This window comes from Vipera ursinii, assembly GCF_947247035.1.
Source record: "Vipera ursinii genome assembly, chromosome: 7".
NCBI classification, from domain to species: domain Eukaryota; kingdom Metazoa; phylum Chordata; class Lepidosauria; order Squamata; family Viperidae; genus Vipera; species Vipera ursinii.
This window is the reverse complement of record NC_139521.1, coordinates 14,390,336-14,402,154: the sequence shown is the minus strand read 5'-3', so window position 1 is coordinate 14,402,154 and position 11,819 is coordinate 14,390,336.

Sequence of the window (11,819 nt, the reverse complement as noted above, 5' to 3'; positions counted from 1 at the left end):
GAATGGTTTTCAAGGATTGTGTGGAACACTGTATGTGTTTGAGAACATTCCCAGATTTCTTGATTCCACTGCTATTGTTTCTTCTGAGTATTTGGCACTGGGATTCTTAATTCCTTATTTCCATTTTTGTGCTTGTTGTCTGTTCAGTAAGAGCATGAATTAAGAAAAGTACAGCTAACTTTTTGAGACATGATTGATCAAATACACACTTATTCCTTATCTTTATCATCAAGTACTGCTAAGGTCTCCATGAAAAAAAGCTTCTGTTCCTATCTTTTTTATGGAAGAAGCGGTATCTTCCACTTTGATATGGAAGTTCTCATCAATTTTTGTAATATGAAAAATCACCATAGGGTTTTGGATAATCTATTTTGGGCAAGGTGTGTTGTAACAGCCTGCAACTAGAATGTTTGCAACCTAAATGAAGCCTGCTTCACTTCCAGGCTAGATTTTGGAATTGAAGTAGTTTGAATCAACTTGGTCAAACTTCTGTCTTAGCAGATTGGCAAGGTGACGTTTTCATTGACATTTGACACTGTTTATCATTTGGATTAAGGTCTATAAAAAGAACTTTTTTTTGCTATTCTCTCATAGTTTGATAAGTTGTTTCAACTGAAGACTTTATCCAGAGGATTTGCCTTTTTTAGTATCTTAAAGAAGGTGGGTGAGTCCTTGCGGCCAGTTGAAAAGATTACAAGTAGTTGTCGACTTACAACAGTTCATTTAGTGACTGTTCACAGTTACAATGACACTGGAAAAAATTGACTTATGACCATTTTTCACACTTATTTATTTATTTATTTATTTAATTTTATTTTATTGGATTTATATACCGCCTTTTCCCGAAGGACTCAGGGCAGTTTACAGGGTATTTAAAACCAAATCAATACAAAAGTTAAGAACAATTTAAAAAGATTAAACCAACCCCTAAAAAAATAAAAACCCCAGTTAAAAATTCTCAGCCCGGGCAGGAAAGCTCAAAGAGCCAGGTCTTCAGGTCCCGGCGAAATGAACAAAGGTCGAGGGCAGTCCTAAGCTGCACGGGCAGCTGGTTCCAGAGGGCAGGTGCACCTACTGAGAAGGCCCTCCCCCTGGGTGTTATCCGCCAGCAATCTTTTACCGGCGGCACCCTGAGAAGACCCTCCCTGTGTGAACGCACTGGACGAAGGCAACTTGATGCCGGCAGCAGGTGTTCCCTCAGATAACCCGGACCCAAGCCATTTAGGGCTTTATAGGTCATCACCAGCACCTTGAATCTCACCCGGAGGGCAACCGGAAGCCAATGCAGCTCGCAGAGTAGAGGTGTTACATGGGAGTATCGGGAAACTCCCATCACAACTCGCGTGGCCGCATTCTTCACCAGCTGTAGCCTCCGAGTGGTCCTCTGCAGCATCCCCAAGGTCATGTGATTTACATTCAGATGCTTGACAACTGACTCACAGTGTCCCAGAGACATGTGATTCCCCTCTGCGACCTTCAGACAGGCAACGTCAATGGGGAAACCAGATTCACTTAACAACTGTGTTACCGATTAAGAACAGCAGTGATTCACTTAGCAAATGTGTCAAGAAAAGTCATAAACTAGGGCAAAACTCACTTAAATTTCTTACTTAGCAACATGAATTTTGGGCTCGATTGTGCTTGTAAGTTGAGGACTACCTGTATTTATATTCCATCATGGGAAGTTTCTCACAATTAGGAAGGAAAAAAGCAGTCCTTTCCCCTTTAAGTATAAAGCTTGTGGAAGAAACATGATCCTGAGGCAGAGATTATAAGCTGCTAAAAAGTGATGGCTAAAATCTAGTTTGATGTATGGATGGAATCTTATGCAATTTTGAAAAAAAAAACAGGTTTTTTTTTGCATTCCTAAATACTTTTATGCAAACTTGTTTCTTATTAGACGTTTTATTTATGTATTAGATTCTTATGCCACTTTTGGCACGTTGGCTGTTGATACTTTAAATTCCACATTTTTACTACTATTTTAAATATTTTTTCAATTAAAAAAAAAGTTCCCAAAAAGTCCGAACCTCTTTGAGCGGTTAAGATTTGGTGAGCGAAAAAAAGTGATTTGCAAGATCCCTTTTCTTAATGCTAGATCATATATAAAACAACGAACTGTGGTTAAATGCAATGGAACAATTGCACATTTGTTTTTCTTTTGGATATTAGCCTACTGTCACTTTTCTATTTCTCCCCTCTTGGTGACACCACTATTCCCCCCCCCCCGTTGAAATAGCATATACATTAGCCATATGATAACTTGCACAGCTGTTTTTATCTGATAAGAACTGAATTGGAAGCATTCAACTGCATGCTAGATAATTCACTGTGAATGCCTACAGGAAAAGTCCAAGAAGACTAGAATCTGGCTACAAGTGTGCTGACAGTCATGTTGTTCACTAGAGGTCGCAACAGGATGTCAAAAAAAATCAATCAGGCAACATTACCAAAGCTGTAACCCCAATCTTTACAAACCATTGTTAGTGCAACCATTTCCACACAAATAGTACTCTTTGAGGAAGGGCACAAACTTAAGGCTTCTACTTTCATGAATATTATATCCCCTCATGTTGGCTTATTACATTAGCACCAAGTGATTGTTTTTTTTAATTGAAAAAAAACAGGATCATTTTTTTTCACTGAATATTTAAGAAAGCACGAAAAAATTCTGGCTGACAAGGAATATATTGTTGCATTTCTCTGGCACTTTTTTCTTCAGGAGCTCAAAATCATTTGCATAGTAACCTGCCTCTAATAGTATAACCCTAATAATCCTTTAAAAGTGGTTAGCTGAGACATTGTGATTTGCCCCAAATGCTGCATGAAATTCAAAGTCTTCCGTATCCTAATTCAACCTCCCGTTAGAAGGAGGAAGATTTATTAAGCATCACTTTTTTATATAATGCATTCCATTAAAAATGGTATAACTGTAACCAAAAAATTATTTTGTAAATATCTTTTATATTTTTCAGAAATATAAGGAAAGGAAAAATAGCAGGCTAACCTTCATTTTGGTGTTATGCTCACCAAGAAGACTATAATATACACAGGATATAATTATCCAAATATAATTCAAAGAAATATCTCATCTTCTCTTGCAAAACAAAACAAAAATGTTAGCTAAACTTATTACTTCGTTGGTCTACCATCTTATGTTTTCTCATTTAATTTGGTTGGATTTTGTATGCAGCAGAATAAATATATCATAAACTATGGCTTTTCAGATTATAGGAGTGGAATTTGTTTAAAACCACCTCCTCCTGTCCCCCAATTTCTCACACATACATACATACATAAATACATACATACATGAATATACATTCACTATACTAGAAAAAAGGTGTCAATTAAACTATTCTACATTGAATAAACAAAATACATACTTGGCTCTACAGATCATAACTGCAGCAAGAATAAGTTATGCCCAATGCTGGAAAAATGAACAAGTACCATCAGAAGAAGAGCTAATAAAGAAGATATTGCAATGCGCAGAGATGGACAGATTAACTATGAGACTAAAAGACAAGAAACAAAATATGAAAGCTGGAATTTATTTTATAAATGGTTGGAAAAAAGAACCAAAGAGTGAAATTTGTATATGTATTAATGAATCATGAACTCAGTTTGCACGTTGTTTGGAAAATTAACATGTGTGTAAAGAATAAAAAAATATAAATATAAATAAAAAATAAAAAATAAACTATTCTACATTGTTTTTGTACCTGGCAAGTGAATAAAGCAACATATGGAAGCATTCAAAATATAGCTCTACTTCTATTGCCTGCGTGCGGAAAGTATGACTCAGGACTACATATTGATTACCAATAATCCTTTCACAGAATGTAAAGCTAATTAGAGTGAATTTTGGGCTTTTTTTTAACAAAGTAATTATCTAAGGTCCCCATGAATCTTGCTCTGCCAATTCTGAGCAGCCTGCTGTGATGCCTGAGGTGATAGAAGTTGTGTGCTCTTGTCCTGAAGACTAGACATGTGCAATCCTTTCTACTCCTGGCGCAATTTACAAGCCATTTTGCTTTCATATAAAGATTAAATCACTTAGTGAGGCCATTCCATGGTGTGTGTTTTCTTCCTGGAATTTCAAAACTGAGAAGAAAGTATGTTTGTTTCATAAACACTAAAGTGTGCTTTCTCCCTTGTCTCTAGTTGTCCAATCATACAAGAAACGGTAAAAACAAGAGATTACTAGAAAAAGAAGGAAGGGAGGAAGGGAGGGAGGGAGGGAGGGAGGGAGGAAGGAAGGAAGGAAGGAAGGAAGGAAGGAAGGAAGGAAGGAAGGAAGGAAGGAAACATACAGTTTTTGTTGTTTCTTCTTGTCGCTCAAATGATCCTCTGAATTGTCCATAGTATTAGCTAAAAACAAATACATTATAAGTGTTAATTGAGAGAAAACAGGTTAACAGTTTTGTGTACTGTTCAATTTTATGTGTGCTCGTAACAGTATAATGCTGTGTATACCTGGAAATACTCTGAAGAAATGCTTTGGATTTTGCATGAGCCCAAAATCTCATTAAAATAGCCCACTTGTTTAAGGTTATCACACTAAGCTAAAAAAAAAGCCCTGCTTGAATGAAAAATAGAAGAGCTGAACTTTCATAAGGTCCAAAGCTCTTCTTCCAAATCAATTTTGGAAGTGTGGATAGGTAAATGTAAGAATTATCTACTTGGAACTTCTTTACACATAGACTTATTCTGATGTTCCCTTTATTAGTTTCAATCAACTATGTAGTACTAGAAAAATAATCAAATAATACTGTCCTTCAGAAATAATGCATTTTGTTGGGGGGAAAAGCACTCATTGTGGAATGACAATGGGCAGAAAGAAAAGGCATTATTAATATTATAACATAACATGACAACACAACACAACACAATAATATAATACAATATAATGTAATGTAATGTAATGTAATGCAATGTAATGTAATGTAATGATACAATATAATACAATACAATACAACACAACACAATACGTTAAAAGTTTCCCCTGTCCAGTTATGTCTGAGTCTAGGGGGGCAGTACTCATCTCTGTTTCTTAGCGAAGGGAGCCAGTGTTGTCTGAAGACACTTGCATGGTCATGCGGCCAGCCTGACTATATGCCAAGGCTCACAGAATACTGTTACCTTCCACCCAAAATGGTACCTATTTATCTACTTTCATTTGCTTGCTTTTACTTTTATGAGAATTAATAACTTTGGTGCAGATTTTCAAGTGTAGTTACTAGAATTGAAAACATTTCCTGTCAAGGTGAGAAAGCAAGTACAGAGTCTTGGTGGATTAGATCATACTTTTCTTTACAAGCCCTCTTTGCATTTTTAAGCAGTGTTCAATCTGTCACTGGAATCTTGCAGCAACCTCACATGAAGCTTTATACTGCTTCAGAACCAGTTACAGGTTCTGATTGAGTGTTGTCTGGTTTTGAGAATGGAGTTATTTATTTTTTTTAGCCCTGCTTCAATTTGAAGTGAAATCACAATTTTTATCAACAAAAATCAGGAATTTATGCCAAGTGTTTCTTTATTAAGCAGAAGATTTCAGAAATTTGGAAATAAGAAATATTAAAGTATAATTAACAGCATAATCCAGCCTCTTCAACTTTGAATATCATTTCCCCAATTAAATTTCCCTGGATCTTATTTTAAGTAACTATTCACAGCTGTGAATATTTAATTTATTCCCTGATGAGAGCAAGGGATACTGAGACACATCAAAAAGCAACTATAGTTGTTTATGATAGACTAAAATATTTGCATCCTTTTAATCAAACCATCTTAGTGATAAAGTTTGCTTGGATTTACATTAGTTTAAAAAAAATTATGTAAAAAAATCAGAGAAAATACCTAAGAATCATGCTTTACCTTTATATATCATTTCAGTCAACAGATGAAAAATTGCTGTATGCCCACTTCCCATATCTTGAATGGGAAGCACTAACTTGCCTAAGGGCGCATCCTTTTTAGGCATAGTTACTTAAGCATAGCTAGAAATGGAATAACAGACAGGAGGAAACAGCATGGGTATAACCCCTGAAGCCTCATACTGACATGTCTTCTGCAGATAGAAGAAATGCTTTGGGTTTGTCTCTTTATTACTTTCATCTGAAACTTTAATGAAGTTAACGATAGCAGAACAATATAAATGTTCTTGCTTCTTTCATTACAACTGAACAAGATAGGTTGGGCTATGAATAAATGGCCCAAAGGCACCGACTGAGTTTCCATGACTTAGAGTGCACTAGCACTTGGGTCACCCTCATACCAGTCCAGTAATAAACTAGAAAAGATTAATACAACATGAAAAAGCACATATTTCGACCCTGTTAAAAAAGTTTGGGGTGGTAGAATTTGTCTCTCTCTCTTCCACAACAAAATATTTTGTTGTACATGTAGTATTTATTTTCCCCTGGGAACTGAAAGGTTATTATTTAGATTGAGTTTAGGATTAATATTATAGCCACTTAACCTGGAGTTTATAAAGATTTATTTACATGGAAGGAAGTTCCATTGAGTTCAAGCTAATATGAAGTGATGGGATTTGCAGTTCACATCTGGAGCGAATTTGCTTGGGTAATGTTATTGTTAAGGTTGTGAACAACAATAACAAAAAGATTAACTAGAAAACCTATTATCATTTTCATCCTGAGAAGAAGTAAAACTAAAGAAAATCAATTAAGATAGCTGAGATATGCGTTCTTTAAGTCACTGAAATATATTTCTGAATAAAATCAAAAGAAAATTAACCATCACTGTATGAATAGGCTTGAAAGGATTGGAGATGTATTAGACTCAATTAACACTTTCTCTCCTTGAATGAAACACTTTTTTAAACAAAAGGACTCCACTTATAGCTGGTTCACCATTGGTAAATACTGCCACATAATAATGTATGGTAAAAGAAATAGCCAACTGAATAATAGGATAATATAGATGTGTTTAAATTTAAAGGATCAGACTGCAACGCATGTCATGAAGAATTTTTCATCTAAATATTTTCTGCTTCTAACATTCCTGGCAGCGAAGAGATATTACTGCTGTATCTGACAACATTATATAATCAGAATAGAGAGACCCTTTTTAGTGGTTGCAAAAAAAGCTATCTTGAAATAAAATGAGTTGCTACTGCCTATTATTTCTTTGACTTTTTAATGTTTTTTTTTAGAATATATGTGACAGCCCCACAAACCTTTGGATAAACAGGAAAATGCAGTGAGCGTCTCTCCAATTAAACAGCCTCTCTCTGTGCTTTTGTTACATACTTGGGAATGATGGTATGGACAGACTTTGATTATTTATATTGACAGATGGAATTTCAGAGTTACGAGTGGGCTGGTATTAGGTGTTTATGCGTGATTTAGGAGAAAAAAATCCTTCGGTTCAAAAATGGCTAGTAAATTAAACAGCTTGCAAAAACATGATTCATGGACTTGTTCTGGTTTTCACAATTTACTAGAAACTGCAAATTGAATATATACATTTTTCTTAAGTTATTAATACTATAACTGCAACTTCTTGTCTTGATCTTTCCATTGGGCAGACCAAATTGCCTTGGTATCTTGGAATAGACATAACCAAGGTCTTTTAAGACCAATTGTCTTCAAGTATATCTGTTAGTGAAACTACAGTCAGGGGCATATTGCTGTCTGGAGGTTAAGAAATGATGTGTATGTGTAACTTTCTAGAACAATTAATCACCTGCAGGGAAGATATATTTAATTCCAAACTCTCATAGGCAGAACTGGGACACTGGAGACTGTATGCTTTTCTTTTGGAGCTATGACACCAAAGGGACACGGTGGCTCAGTGGGTTAGGACGCTGAGCCTGTTGATCAGAAGATTGGCAGTTTGGCGGGTCGAATCCCAAGTGCCACGTAACAGTGAGCGCCTGTTACTCGTCCCAGCTTCTGCCAACCTAGCAGTCCGAAAGCATGTAAAAATGCAAGTAGAAAAATAGGTGGGAAGGTAACAGCATTCCGTGTGCCTTTGGCGTCTAGTCATGCCGGCCACATGACCACGGAGACGTCCTCGGACAAGCGCTGGCTCTTCGGATTTGAAACGGAGATGAGCACCGGCCCCTAGAGTCGGAAACGACTAGCATGCATGTGCGGGGGAACCTTTACACCAACAGTTTTTTTTTAGTGACTGTTCAAAGTTATAATGGCACTGAAAAAACTTATGACCATGTTTCAGTTATGACATTTCGAGCATCCCCATGATCATGTGATCAAAAGTCATAACTGGCTCACAGTTATGACCGTTGTTGTGTCCCAAGGTCATGTGATCACCTTTTGTGACTTTGTGACCAGCAAAGTCAAAGGGAAAGGCAGATTCACTTAACTGGGTTACTAACTTATCAGCTGCAGTGATTCACTTAACAACTGAGGCAAGAAAGGTTGTAAAGTGGAGCAAAATGTCTTGCTTAACAACAGAAATTTTGAGCTGAATTGTGATCGTAAGTCAAGGACTTCCTGTAGGGTAAGATCCTCTTACCTCATGTCTGATTCTAGCACAGGGCAGTTTCCGAGCCCAGAACACGGTATAATTTTTTTATTTGTAATCAGGACAATTGATTTAAGTTTTTATTTGTGAGATTCGAATGTTTTATTAAAGACCTGGATTTTATTGGTTGAATTTTTACAGGTCTTTTTTTTAATCAAGCAAGTATCCTGTCAGATGTTGGGAAAATGAATTTATTGCAATTCACTTTGGATTAAAAAGCCTTCCACTCCATCTTACATTCTATTCTTAATACAAAGGATAGTTATTGCGCTCCACTGTGTTAAAAACCTTGGATAACATTTGTATGATGTTGGTCTTGGTATTATTATTATTTTTGGAAGATATGGCACCATTTGGGAATAGGCTAAGATCTGCTGATCTTGAGTAAAAGTTTGTAATTCCAATTTTCCAACTTCGTTTTCTTAATATTTTTTCAGTATCTAAGCATATGGCAGCAAATGTAGTAAGAGCTATAATTCTGCGAATTTCAAAAATAAATCTCATTGCTATTTACAGGGCAGGCCATCTATCCATCTACCGAAGCAATAGCAAGATATTAAAAGGCAAAGATGCCTCAAGCTTTCTGAGGTATCCTGCTCTTCACAACTGTAAAGGAAAACAGGATTCTGAACATTCTGAACTGTCACCTTGGATTGTTTCTATATCTGGAATATGAGAAGTCACTATTTTTGCCCTTTGCTTCCAGCAGAAAAATACCACGTCCCAGCTCTAGTTTATTGTACAGCATCCATAAAATAAAGCAAACATGGAAGATTTTAAAGAAAACCATTTTTATTTGATATTCTGCTTCTTTTGCTTGTTTTCAAATAATATTTCCCATCAGCACAACATTATGCTGTGGGGATAAACAGTCTTTCCACAAGATGAGAACAATTTTGTACGGAAAAACAGCTTTTCATCAGGACAGCACACACACCCTGGACCATTTTAACTCCTAAGGCTATTAAAACATGTAAGAGTATTTAATAAATCTTGTGGACAAGATGTCTCGTTTCTCAGATGTTTGTTTGAATCATCATATCTACCAGCCTCCTGTTGTGCCTGGCTATCCCTTTCCTCAAACATTCACTATCTTCACTATCCTGCAGCATTTATGACTGCAGATGTGAGGATGAAGCACTTTCATTTGTAGATGTGATGATGAACTCACATGTATGCATTAACCTCTGGAAGGAGATTCAGGGGTTATTTATTTATTTATTTATTTAGCGTATGGCTGGTCACACACAGAATTAAAAGCACTTCATATTTACAAGTTAGAACAGTTAAAACATTTTTTTTAAAAAGAAGCAATTATAAAACCTAAGAGGAAAACAGAAATAACATTTCAGAGTTTAATGTCGAGTTTGGAGATCCAGTCAGTAGCTGCCATTGTTACACAGAGGAAGTCCTTAAAATCTCCTGGGTATCTTCTATTAGTGCATTCCCTCACTATATGTTGGATAGTCTGTCGGGGAGCCCTGCAATCACATTGTGCTGAAGGTGTCTTTCCCCATTTATACAGAGAATCGGCACACACCCCATAAGTCCTTCTAATTCTATTGTATGTCACCCATATCTGTCGGGGTAGATTAACTCCTGGAGGTATACTATTAGGATTAATATGCTCAGAAATATCTTGGGAGGTATAGCTACTCCATGCTTCCATCCACTTTTGTATAATGCTCTGATGTTCGGCCAGGGGTTAGTTTTACTGGAACTCACATGTATGCATTAACCTCTGGAAGGAGATTCAGAGGTTAATGTTACTGGAACTCACATCTCAAGTCTTGATCTTGATCTGAAGGGCTGCAGGCTTTTTGTCTTGAATGTCTTGCAGGCAGCAGAAGGAAAGCTGTCTACTTAGTTGTTTTGGTTATCAAGATAGTTTTTGCAACCGTAAGCAACCTGCAAGCATCCCAACGTATAGGAAGGCCCAGTTAGCTGTGCCATCCCAAAAAGGAGCACTTGGAAAAATCCAATTCACTAAAACCTCTTCCCCCTACCTTTCTGCATGTGGACTCTTTGTAGAGAGTAGGAAAGTCCAGTTGGTTTTTTTTTTAAAAATAAATAAATAAATCTGTGAGCATGTAACAGTTTGACACCAGTTTCATTCTAATACTGGAATGCCTTTAGGCAGTGCTTTTTTTGTAAAAGAAAAAAGGTGCCGGAACTCACACATGTCATACAACCAGCCTTGCCTACCCTACAAGGTTCCATCCAAAAAAGGTGCCGGAACTCACACATGTCATACAACCCGCCTTGCCTACCCTACAAGGTTCCATCCAAAAAAGGTGCCGGAACTCACACATGTCATACAACCCGCCTTGCCTACCCTACAAGGTTCCATCCAAAAAAGGTGCCGGAACTCACACATGTCATACAACCCGCCTTGCCTACCCTACAAGGTTCCATCCAAAAAAGGTGCCGGAACTCACACATATCATACAACCCGCCTTGCCTACCCTACAAGGTTCCATCCAAAAAAGGTGCCGGAACTCACACATGTCATACAACCCGCCTTGCCTACCCTACAAGGTTCCATCCAAAAAAGGTGCCGGAACTCACACATATCATACAACCCGCCTTGCCTACCCTACAAGGTTCCATCCAAAAAAGGTGCCGGAACTCACACATGTCATACAACCCGCCTTGCCTACCCTACAAGGTTCCATCCAAAAAAGGTGCCGGAACTCACACATATCATACAACCCGCCTTGCCTACCCTACAAGGTTCCATCCAAAAAAGGTGCCGGAACTCACACATGTCATACAACCCGCCTTGCCTACCCTACAAGGTTCCATCCAAAAAAGGTGCCGGAACTCACACATATCATACAACCCGCCTTGCCTACCCTACAAGGTTCCATCCAAAAAAGGTGCCGGAACTCACACATGTCATACAACCCGCCTTGCCTACCCTACAAGGTTCCATCCAAAAAAGGTGCCGGAACTTCTGAGCGGTCTATGAGAAAAAAAGCCCTGCCTTTAGACATAAAAAATGGAGTGTCTCAGTCTTCTTCTCCGGCCCTTTTGAGATATATCCCTGTGCTGTTATACTGTCTTAAGTCGAGCTCCAGGTTTCATTTTTCAGGCTGATCTCCTAAATCCGATTTTAAACGGGCTGATTTGTTTGGCTGGCTTAGAAAAGAAATCCAGCCCCTCACACACTGCCGACGTTTTGAGGCTGATCCGTGTGCAACCGAATGCACAGCGCGCACTTCCAAGCAAGCAAGGAAGGAGATGGAAGAAGCTGCGACGGAAACTTCGCTTCTGACAACCCCGTTAACCTTTCCAGCGGA